The 12309-nt window shown below is 39.0% G+C and overlaps 1 long non-coding RNA gene across 1 annotated transcript; it reads left to right on the top strand.

The window, feature by feature from the left end:
• Nucleotides 1-5924: 5924 nt before the first annotated feature.
• On the top strand, nucleotides 5925-12013 carry LOC145435526 (uncharacterized). The gene is made up of 3 exons (XR_013913877.1): nucleotides 5925-6896; nucleotides 10667-10803; nucleotides 11818-12013. It is a non-coding gene; the product is annotated as an uncharacterized LOC145435526 (long non-coding RNA).
• The last annotated feature ends 296 nt before the right edge of the window (nucleotides 12014-12309 follow it).

Raw genomic sequence — 12309 nt, 5'->3', positions numbered from 1 at the left:
GGTATTTCCATTCTTTCAAGTGGAGAATGTAACAGACTGTGCAGTGTGCATGGAAATCAGATGGCTTCTCAATTGGGATTTCTGTACAGTCAATAATTATCTCGTTGATGGATATAGTTTTTTAAATCATCTGGCATGGGATCCAATATTACTTGTTTTGAAGGCGAAATTAGTAATTTTGATGATAAACAGTACATATGCTTGATCCAAGCAAGCATTAATAATGCGGGAAGCTGTTGATTCTGAAACAATACCAAGCAGTTGATGATCAAGAGCTTGATTAGTGTCAGAAAAAACTTGCTCTTCATTTGAACACAACGTACAGGTGTACTCCAATAGATGAACATCGTACATTGCAATGTCCTTTAAAAGCAGAAACTGTTTGATGTCATCAAATCCAGTAAAATACCATGCACTGCTTAATATCATCCTTGATATTTTCTAAGCTGAAAGCTGGCATTGAAGCACCTAGTTGGCACTGAATGCCCATATTTTCCGAGTCTGTTTGAAATTTCTGGTCACTATGTGTTCCGGAATGAATTATTTCAGTAGGTTCTGGTGTAAATGGGTTCGAATTGTTTGTCTTTCTGACAGTTTTTAGTGGCGTTCTTTTATCATGCTGAAAGACTGATGGGACTGCCTCCTGTCTTTCAAGTTTCATGTTCGGCTCATATAATCACTTGGAAGAAAATGACCATAGCAAGCAATGTCTCTGCCCTCTGCCCAATGTCTCTGTCCAAAGCTGTTTCGTTTTGGAGTTTGATCTATTAATTGCTTCTCTCCATTTCATCAGCTTCCCTGGTGACTTAGGAATCAAATGACCACCAATCCGACTCGTGCAACCAGGTACACAGCAATATCGTGTCATTTTATAATGTAGATAGATGACAGTCTATTAAAATGAAATATATATGTCACTCAGCTAATATTCAAACGTCACTCTCTGGAAATGAAATATCGGTACACGAAGTAACCTGACAATTCATAAATTGCACTGAACTCAATCATCAGTCGTAAATATGTTCAAACTCCGTACATACAAGACATTAATTCTGTTACCCGAATCCAACAGGCAGTGGCTGACCTGGTTTCGAGCGAATATAGCTGTAAGTTTTGTTTGTTTACTACGGACGATAGGGCGTGGTGTTGGCGCCCCAAGTGGTTTGTGAATGTCTCCCATTGGTGTTGCAGCCGTGGATCATACCATTATGCTATCTTGTTATGGCGATTCAGCTTGAAGCAGGGTTGTCAAACTCAAATGGCGACGCGGGTCGGATTTATACCTTCAAATCTGTCACGAGCCGGACCATCAGTCAACTCGGTTCAAAATGTTTCCACATGTCCTTATTTTTCACGTGAATATTCTAGTATCGATCATATATACTTAATAGTGCATCAAATCATATCACGGATCATGGTGTTTATATTCTAGCAACGACTTTATTCCCGAACAATGGAATTGGCAAAAATACGATGATTTGTCTGTTGAGTAGAGTTATGGAGCGCTAAATCAGTGGCACTAACGACGATATAAGTTGGCGTATTTCTATGCTCCCTTTTTAGTCGCTTGTTTGTTTGGTTTGAGGTATTCATGGGGTTTGTCGACTACTATGGTCATTTACACCAGGACAATGTGCTTCATCTAAATTTCGTAGCTGCTGACCTGCAGCACGGTCCACTCATAGGCTTTTATAAGACGCCACTTACGCGACAGACTAGGACAACTAGAAAATTTTTAGCTTTTCCGAATCAGATTATAATTATAATTAGAGCTATACGATTTTTCCAAATTAGATTAGAATTAGAATTAGATTAACACAGTTATTTCCAAATTAGATTATAATTACAATTAGACTTTGGCTACTGAATTCGGAAAAACTTGGAAATTGAATGGAATTCTGAATGAGAAATAAATGCAGCAAAATTTAAGTACATATCAAATCACAGTGGAGTCTCATAGCAAAGAGACTGGTTAACGTCTGTATATCAAGCTTTGCTCGTTTTGCACTATATCAGAGGTCATCAACACGCGGCCCGCGAATCTGTATTTTGAGGCAGGCAATCTGATCTGTGAATTTGAATAAAGGCGAATAAAGCATTTTGAAATGCGGAAAATGATTTCACTTTCAAATTAATATTGTTGTTATTTTAAATAAACCTATTCGTCTGTGCTCAACAACACTATTCCTCGCGATAGCGGAAATGGCTTCAACGATGGCAACAGCATTGCATCGATGGCGAGTCAGCTAGTATGAATAGGCATATTGCCATGACGTACAATGGACCCGACACCGCCAAGCCCAAGACCGAGACGCTTAGAAAACGGGCCTGAGCTTCCCCACAATCAATCTTTAGGATGAGATAGTCTTTCACCTAGCTACATGTCTATCCAGTCCCAATATCGATTCATTTGTATTTGACCTCACTGCGTATGCAGTACCGTAAGAAAACCCCAAATTGATCTATTGAAGTCGAGCTTCTAAAATCGTCAGCAAAAGACACTGAAGAGGACGCATGCAAACGAGATAGATATCGATGATCAATGGACGCGTGATAGGAAGTACTCCGAAAAGAGTTCCAAAGGCAAAGATCGATGAACATTGCAACATTCATTATCATGGCGCAAATAACATGATTGGACGATAAGCGTCACAATTGTTCCAGAATACAAACGAACAATCTACCATGCCGGTAGGCTATTATTCATCGCACAACAACTACTAATTATGTACGGTGTAAGTAATGCGATGGCGGCTTGGCTCTGAAATTCCCTGTTCGAGAGGGACTCGCTGCAAAATGCCGCGGTCTAATAGGCATTTTCAGAAAAACAATAAATTAGGTTAGAATTAAAATTAAAGTATAGGAACATTTCACAAATTAGATAAGAATTAGAATTAGAGAATAAGTACAATTCATAAATTAGATTGGAATTGAAATTGGAGCATAGAAACATTTTATAAATTAGATTAGAAGTAAAATTAGATCATAAGAACAATTCACAAATTAGATTAGTTTGATATCAGATGAAAACATGGTAATGACACTTTATATGTTGAGATCAGAGATGGGTGTGATGATTGATACAATTTCCAAAGAAGCGCTGAGCACAAAAGTATCTATCATTCTAGAAGACTGAGCATGAGACCATGATATAGACTTGGATAAGGTTAGAATTTAAATGTTTAATCTGGATCGTTAGTTGCTTCGTGATAGCGCAAAAACTACACGAATAAGACCACGCGCATTTGTATATGTTGTTTCTGACGAATTCCTACGACAGCTCAGAGTCCAATTCCGCCTACAGAATTTGTATTCAGCAACACTGGCCGTACGCTACTCTTCTATGCGCCCGGGAGCATTGTTCTGTCGAAGATGAGCAGTTTATGAAGCTGGAGGAGACGTAATTTTACCAATATAGTTCGTGATTATTTAGATCAGTGGTTCTTTACCTTGTCTCCAGCGCCTACCAGGGGGCGGCTTGAATTTTGAAGGGGCGGAAACGCTCAGGGGACGAAATAGGGAGCATTGGGCTCTGGTGGCGGTTGGGCCGCTGAAGAAAATTGTCTCGCAGCATATGGTGTAGTATGGACATATGATTATTGCTGACTTCTCATTGCAAACTAACATTCGACAAAATCTGCTAATTCACAACGTTTTTCGTTGCGCTCATCGCGAAATATCAACCGACCCCTGTTTTCATGAACGCAGTGATTAATTTTAAATCATGTAAAATGAATTTGGCGTACTTTTGGATTGCTAATTCCCCGTTATAACACTCCTTTCACGCTAGCTACTCCAAGTCGTTTTGACATCTTCCTATCCCCTCATTTTATCACAGTTTCGTGGTGTTTTGAAATTATGAAAATAATAATAAACTGATACTTATACTGATAGCTCGGGTTGTTTTCCATAAAATATTTTTAACTAGGTATTTTATCCTGAAGCGCACTGCGTGCCTAAATCATAAAGGCGCTAAAGGCTACTGAACAACTTTCGAGAGTGATGTCCTTTGTACAATAAAGGTGTTTTGCAGCTTTTTGGTAAAAACGAGTAATTAAATATGCTTGTATTTGAGAGCTACAAAATTATGTCGTCAGAATATTTCTTCATCGTATCATAAAGGGTGATACTGCTGAGTGTTGTTACCCGCATTCATGTTGAAACTAAGAGCAGCACTAAATGTAATGTGAGCAAATCTCTACCACATTCTCATTTGATTAAGTGGTCAGACAAAGCAATAAAACGAAACCAATACAATTTTATTCACCGTATTGCCAATCGCAGAGGAGAATTCGAGATGTGTCCATCGATCTCGAATCAAATGCCATGAGCCCGTAGTCCTTACCCGATGGTTGTTATAACAACCTGGATTAGATCTCGAAAACAGCATGAAAAATTATATCGTTAATTAGTCGAGAGGTCTAATAGTGAATTCCTAACCCGAAAGCGGACTTCGACCACTTACCCATTGGTTTTTACTACAGTCCTTAAAATAGGGGGTGCCAGACTCATTTTCATGTTTCACTAGGTTTCGGACCACTAAAACCTCGGATAATCGAATTCATGGAACCGGATGAATTTTCCGTGACTGGGAAACAGTTACAGAGTAAAACATCAGATGTGTTCGAAGATCATACTATAACATTCTTGACGAAACGAGCTCAAAATTTTTCAACCAAGGAATAACTGAATTATTTTGGTGACGATAAAAAAATTAATGAAACGATTGTACGTGTTTTTGTTAAGAGTTTGATTTCAGAGTAATAAATACAATGAGCGTATAAATGAGTATAATTGTGGTTCTTGTTGCGACAGTGATCGGCAGACTATTCTGTAGGTGTGAAGCAGCGGTATGGAAACGTGCGAATAATCCGATGCTGCTGAAAGTCGGAATTATTCAGGTTACGCACGAATCAACAGACAGCATTAAAAAGATTAGAGTTACAATAGAGAACACGATCGATCATTTGTTACGACTGAACTATGACGTCTTCATTATCGTTATAATCATGCGAGCGATCCCTATAGCTGTAACGCTAGTACACCACCACGTCTGTATAAGCTATACGTTAACATGTGACCGCGTCATAAGAATAAGGATATATTTATGTCACGGGGAAGCGAGTGGCGCAGTTGGTTAAACACTGCTGTCACGGTGGGTCGAGTCTCGGCTCTGCCATGTTTCTATGTGTCGGAGGTTTATCTGGGCTCCTCATCTCCGATCCCGCTATAAATACAGTGCATTGAAAAGCTCAGACAAAGAGAGAGCCGAACTCTTGAATGATGACAGCAAATGACCCAGAGAAAAGACTCAAGTCTAGTGGGCAAGTCAATCTGGCAAAACAAATGTACTATTCGTCACCAGCAACCTTAAAAACCCTATAGCAGTTCCTAGATGTTCTGCCAATTTTTTTTATTTTTCATTTTGTTGACCAGTGCTATAGTTCGTTGCAGAACGCAATCTTCAAGATATCTACGGTGCGATGTGTCGTGAATAATATTGAAGGCCAGAAATGATGAAAATATATTAGCTTGGAGATTAGTTCGGTTTTAGGAGTTTTTTTTGGATCGACATGATGTTTCTTGGTAGCACAAAAAGCACGCAAATTCGCGCGTAGGCATTGACATGTTGTTATTACCAGCGACTTTTTAGCGACATTTAGTGACCGCATTCCGCATAAAGAATAAGCATTATGTCACACTGCATGTACGGCGGTACGCTAGATTTCTCTGCTATTGTTCGACATAGCTCCGTCCGTCTTAATTTGCATTTTACAAGCAACCTTAGAGAACGGACATGCGTGTGGTGAAATGCTAACTTTTCGGTCCAAAATCGTCAATTTTGTATTGCCGCATATTTGACGATTAATTTGCAATAATCCAGTAACGTCATGCCAAAGCTAGGCATTATTTTCTCTATTTACACCACACTGTAAAAAATCTGGTAGATTTACTGGGAAATCTCTGTAAATTTTGCAACGAATTACCGGTAGCTGCCAATAACTGTTCGTAGCTTGTAATTTCACATTTTGACATGTAATATTACCTCAATTTAGCTCTAAAGTCAAGTTACCAGATTTCTTCGCAAAATTACTGACAGTTACTCGTTACTGAAGTTTACCAGGCTATTGGCAAAATTGATTAACCTGAAAATCTCTGCAGCCAATGTATACGTGGAAATGAATGTTACTGATATCATTCTCGTGGTGATTTGACCTGATTCAACCTCGGTCACCAGACTGGGGTCTGTCATACGGAAATTGTTGGCCCTAGTACCAATTTCAGTATAGTACAATAGTACATAGTAGGGTAAAAGAAACAACTGACAATCGTAGATAGCCACTATTTTATATTATAAGGCTAGGACTGATGAGTTAGAATATCTGTTTAGGATGTATAATATTGTTCATGAACTAGAAATATCAGCGCCGCATGCTAAGTTGACCATTCGTTGATGGCGAACAAGGCGACCTGTCATAGGTTACCGTTACGCGTTACTGCTTTTTCTGAGATTCGTAGTAAACAACCAATGCACAACTGTGACATCACAAGGAGCGTCTGGTTAAGTAAGTACGGTAAGTAGTGACAACACATGGAATAAATATCAATTTATACGCAATTAGATGGAAAAGAAAGGAACTAGATGTAATGATAAATGTTTCTGTATGAAAAAAAACGACCTAAATTAACCATTATAACGCAGTGGCCAGTAGATATTATTGGTCGCATGTCAGCGGATGAATACCACTTATTTCGAAATCGTTAGAGTGTCGTATCGTCGTCTGGCCATTATTGAGATTTGAGCAAAGGGTGAAGCGAAGCTTGTTGGCTTGAAGAAAGTGGACACGATCGTTGAAGATTCCTAGGAATGCTGATTGGGATACGCATCGTAAAAGGTACAGTACTACATAGTATTCGTTACCGTGAATATCTACGACTGTGCACACCACCGGGATGACTTTGATTTCATGATTGAAATACTTCATTCGCCGCATTCTCTGTTCTATTTAGGGATGTTAGTCGACCTATATGTATATACTGACCTGTGACACCACATACTCTGCCGCGGAGTAGTTGAAACTGTTGGCATGTTTATGTCATTTTTGGGCCATAGCATAGAGATGTTTCCATCCACTGCTGGATTTGTTTGGCACACATGCCACCTCAAAACCAGGGTGAAGTTAGCCCTCAACGATTTGGCCCTCAAATTAAAAATTACTAACTAACGTACTTACGACAGCACGAATCCAATGGATCACCATTTTTAAAATATCGACCATGATCTGTAAATCCCAAACGCCAAACGTAGTATTTTCATGAAATCAAATCAAAGCATTGGCCTGCAACAAACCTAGAATGATAAAATTTTAGGGGTTGATTATGGTGATTCAACTATTACTAAGACATAACCTAATATATTTCGCTTGACGAATCAAACCCGATCTGCACAGCCCTCTGGTTACTTATGCCACCATTATAATTTTTTTATAATTAACATGATCGCTCTACTGTGGAAAATAAAAAGCGTCGAATCTTGAAATAAGAACGAATAAATCCTATACCTAGCACATTAATCACGTACCGAGTCTTGACTTCTGAGAGGAGCCGATTATGATCCAGATTAGAGGATGAAGATTCTTTGTTTAGACAAATTAACAGGATCGCTCTGCAGTGGAAAAACTAAAGAGCGTCGAATATTGGAATCACAACGAATAAAACTACTACCCAGCACATTAATCACACACCAAGTCTTGACTTCTGACAGGAACCGATTAGGGTCCAGATCCGAGGATGAAGATTCTCTGTTTAGATAAATTAACATGATCGCTCTGCAGTGGAAAAACTAAAGAGCGTCGAATATTGGAATCACAACGAATAAAACTACCATCTAGCACATTAATCACACACCGAGTTTTAACTTCTGACAGGAACCGATTAGGGTCCAGATCCGAGGATGAAGATTCTCTGTTTAGATAAATTAACATGATCGCTCTGCAGTGGAAAAAAGAAAGAGCGTCGAATCTTCAAATCAGAACGAATAAAACTAATACCTAGCACATTAATCACACACCGAGTCTTGACTTCTGACAGGAACCGATTAGGGTCCAGATCCGAGGATGAAGATTCTCTGTTTAGACAAATTAACATGATCGCTCTGCAGTGGAAAAAATAAAGAGCGTCGCAATTGTTATCTCATAGATTGCACGCACATGCTACATTGAATACAGAACATCATTCTGAAGAACTACGGTTAGCAGCCTCGGAGCGATCTTGAACAGAGAATCTTCATCCTTTGATCTGGACCCTAATCGGCTCCTGTCAGAAGTCAAGACTCGGTGTGTGATTAATGTGCTAGGTAGTAGTTCTATTCGTTCTCATTCCAATATTCGACGCTCTTTCTATTTTCCACTGCAGAGCGATCATGTTAATTTATCTAAACAGAGAATCTTCATCCTCGGATCTGGACCCTAATCGGTTCCTGTCAGAAGTCAAGACTCGGTGTGCGATTAATGTGCTAGGTCGTAGTTCTATTCGTTTTGATTCCAATATTCGACGCTCTTTATTTTTACTACTGTAAGGCGATCTTGTTAATTTATCTAAACAGAGAATCTTCATCCTCGGATCTGGACCCTAATCGGTTCCTGTCAGAAGTCAAGACTCGGTGTGCGATTAATGTGCTAGGTCGTAGTTCTATTCGTTTTGATTCCAATATTCGACGCTCTTTATTTTTACTACTGTAGAGCGATCTTGTTAATTTATCTAAACAGAGAATCTTCATCCTTTGATCTGGACCCTAATCGGCTCCAGTCTGAAGTCAAGAGTCGGTGTGTGATTAATGTGCTAGGTATTAGTTTTATTCGTTCTGATTTGAAGATTCGACGCTCTTTCTTTTTTCCACCGCAGAGCGATCATGTTAATTTATCTAAACAGAGAATCTTCATCCTCGGATCTGGACCCTAATCGGTTCCTGTCAGAAGTCAAGACTCGGTGTGCGATTAATGTGCTAGGTCGTAGTTCTATTCGTTTTGATTCCAATATTCGACGCTCTTTATTTTTACTACTGTAGAGCGATCTTGTTAATTTATCTAAACAGAGAATCTTCATCCTCGGATCTGGACCCTAATCGGTTCCTGTCAGAAGTCAAGACTCGGTGTGCGATTAATGTGCTAGGTCGTAGTTCTATTCGTTTTGATTCCAATATTCGACGCTCTTTATTTTTACTACTGTAGAGCGATCTTGTTAATTTATCTAAACAGAGAATCTTCATCCTTTGATCTGGACCCTAATCGGCTCCAGTCTGAAGTCAAGAGTCGGTGTTTGATTAATGTGCTAGGTATTAGTTTTATTCGTTCTGATTTGAAGATTCGACGCTCTTTCTTTTTTCCACCGCAGAGCGATCGTGTTAATTTATCTAAACAGAGAATCTTCATCCTCGGATCTGGACCCTAATCGGTTCCTGTCAGAAGTCAAGACTCGGTGTGCGATTAATGTGCTAGGTCGTAGTTCTATTCGTTTTGATTCCAATATTCGACGCTCTTTATTTTTACTACTGTAGAGCGATCTTGTTAATTTATCTAAACAGAGAATCTTCATCCTTTGATCTGGACCCTAATCGGCTCCTGTCTGAAGTCAAGAGTCGGTGTGTGATTAATGTGCTAGGTATTAGTTTTATTCGTTCTGATTTGAAGATTCGACGCTCTTTCTTTTTTCCACTGCAGAGCGATCATGTTAATTTATCTAAACAGAGAATCTTCATCCTCGGATCTGGACCCTAATCGGTTCCTGTCAGAAGTTAAAACTCGGTGTGTGATTAATGTGCTAGATGGTAGTTTTATTCGTTGTGATTCCAATATTCGACGCTCTTTAGTTTTTCCACTGCAGAGCGATCATGTTAATTTATCTAAACAGAGAATCTTCATCCTCGGATCTGGACCCTAATCGGTTCCTGTCAGAAGTCAAGACTTGGTGTGTGATTAATGTGCTGGGTAGTAGTTTTATTCGTTGTGATTCCAATATTCGACGCTCTTTAGTTTTTCCACTGCAGAGCGATCCTGTTAATTTGTCTAAACAAAGAATCTTCATCCTCTAATCTGGATCATAATCGGCTCCTCTCAGAAGTCAAGACTCGGTACGTGATTAATGTGCTAGGTATTGGATTTATTCGTTCTTATTTCAAGATTCGACGCTTTTTATTTTCCACAGTAGAGCGATCATGTTAATCATAAAAAAATATAATGGTGGCATAAGTAACCAGAGGGCTGTGCAGATCGGGTTTGATTCGTCAAGCGAAATATATTAGGTTATGCCTTAGTAAAAGTTGAATCACCATAATCAACCCCTAAAATATTATCATTCTAGGTTTGTTGCAGGCCAATGCTTTGATTTGATTTCATGAAAATACTACGTTTGGCGTTTGAGATTTACAGATCATGGTCGATATTTTAAAAATGGTGATCCATTGGATTCATGCTGTCGTAAGTATCTTAGTTGGTAATTTTTAATTTGAGGGCCAAATCGTTGAGGGCTAACTTCACCCTGGTCACCTCAAATGAGGAACATTTTGCTTCAATACCCTAATATCAGTGGTTCTCAACCTGGGGAACGCGAGAAATTGACTAAGTCTGTATGGATTCTGACTAAACATGTGTTTCGTTACCAATTTCAGAAGACGATTGTTGAAGATGAAACTTATTTCGTACCGGTATTCAAGAAAGCTCGCCAAATTCAAACTCCAGCAGTCGCGTTCAACTTCATTCAAGCAAATTTTTGATATTCGTTGAAGATTTAGAGGAATTCCCACGTGTAAGTCATTCATTACTTCATAGCTTTGGCAGTAGCCTAAAACTCGTTGCGCTGGGTAGCTGTTGTTAATAGATGGCGAACTGCACTGCGTAAGACAGACTTGGATGCAATATAGGTTGCTCGGTTTCACACTCAATTAAGCTACCCTATATCAACACAATTCAATTCAATTCCAAAACTGATCAAATTGGGCATGGTAGTACAGAACGTCGAACGACTCCTTGTTCTCCTGTAGTCACTAACAGCATTAGGATTAGTCTCAGTACAACCGACCTTGAAACAAATTGATGTCCTGTCCAATGTTTTTTTGCTATTTTCAAATAAGTTTGGGGAAATTTGTCAAAAATCTTAAAGACTGGAGTACGTATTCAAACTTGGCGTAAGACATACCATACGTATACTATTAGATCTGAGATGGGCACCTACTGCCGTGAATGGGAATTTGTGCGGCTGTCAACACCTAATTCAATTAGTATGTGTTAGCATCCGTCGACATGCAAATTGAAATTACTAATTCACTCCCAATTTTTTTTAAATTTTTAATTATTCTCGAAATTTTCTTCGCGCTCCACGCAACATAACTTAATTTTTTGATTCTAATATAGTAGCGCCCTTCTAAATCTGAGCAGGAATCAGAATCGTGTGCTCCTCACGAAAGAAATTTTTTTATGGTACATTTGGGCGATTTCAATATATTTCCACTACCGATACGATGAACAATTCGGATCGGGGATCAAGAAATAACAGTATGCAATAAAGTGCATGACTAATAATAATTGGCCCACACGAAGATGCAATATCATTTATAACTTGCCTGCTGCATTTGATAAAGTAAGTCATGAATCTCTGCTATATCATGTAAAAGGCGGAGCCGTCACCACACAATGTACCAGTACCGGTACTTCAAAAATTGTTATATTTTTGTTACCCTATTTGTCTTAGTAGTCTTTATAATGTCATGTCTAGGTTAGGAACTTTGCTTAATATAGCGACTTACGCATGTATTCTTTTTAGTGGAACTGCAAGATACTAGCTACACAGAAGGAATGAGGACGAGAAAAAGAAACAATTGGAAGTTGACCGATGGTGGGAGACCACTCGTGTTACTGCATGTCTCCTAAAGAAAAATTAGACCTCCAGCAGCAATACTTTTCCATCGATAATCTTCTCATCGTGAATCATGAATGAATATACAGTTTGTACCAATGTCGTTAGGGGGTGTGGAGAAGCTTTTGCGATATTTTAGCATCGGGTTGCTTTGCGATAGGTATGGGATGTACGTGAATTTACAAGCTGGTATGTAATCCTGATTTACACAGACAGCATGTATGTAGGTAGGCGGTTAAATTACAGTCTGAGTGGCAAATATACAGGATACAATGTAGATTGGATATACTGGAGGTGACTGTAACATTACAGTCTGGCGTGTAAAGTGAGATTGCCGGACGAGTGTAAGTTAAATTTACATTGACTAATGGTAATGTTGAATTACCACGAAATGTCTGG

The sequence above is a fragment of the Botryllus schlosseri genome, chromosome 3, assembly GCF_051294905.1.
Source record: "Botryllus schlosseri isolate E-star chromosome 3, Bs_hap1, whole genome shotgun sequence".
Classification (NCBI taxonomy): domain Eukaryota; kingdom Metazoa; phylum Chordata; class Ascidiacea; order Stolidobranchia; family Styelidae; genus Botryllus; species Botryllus schlosseri.
This window is presented reverse-complemented; position numbering and strand designations above follow the sequence as displayed.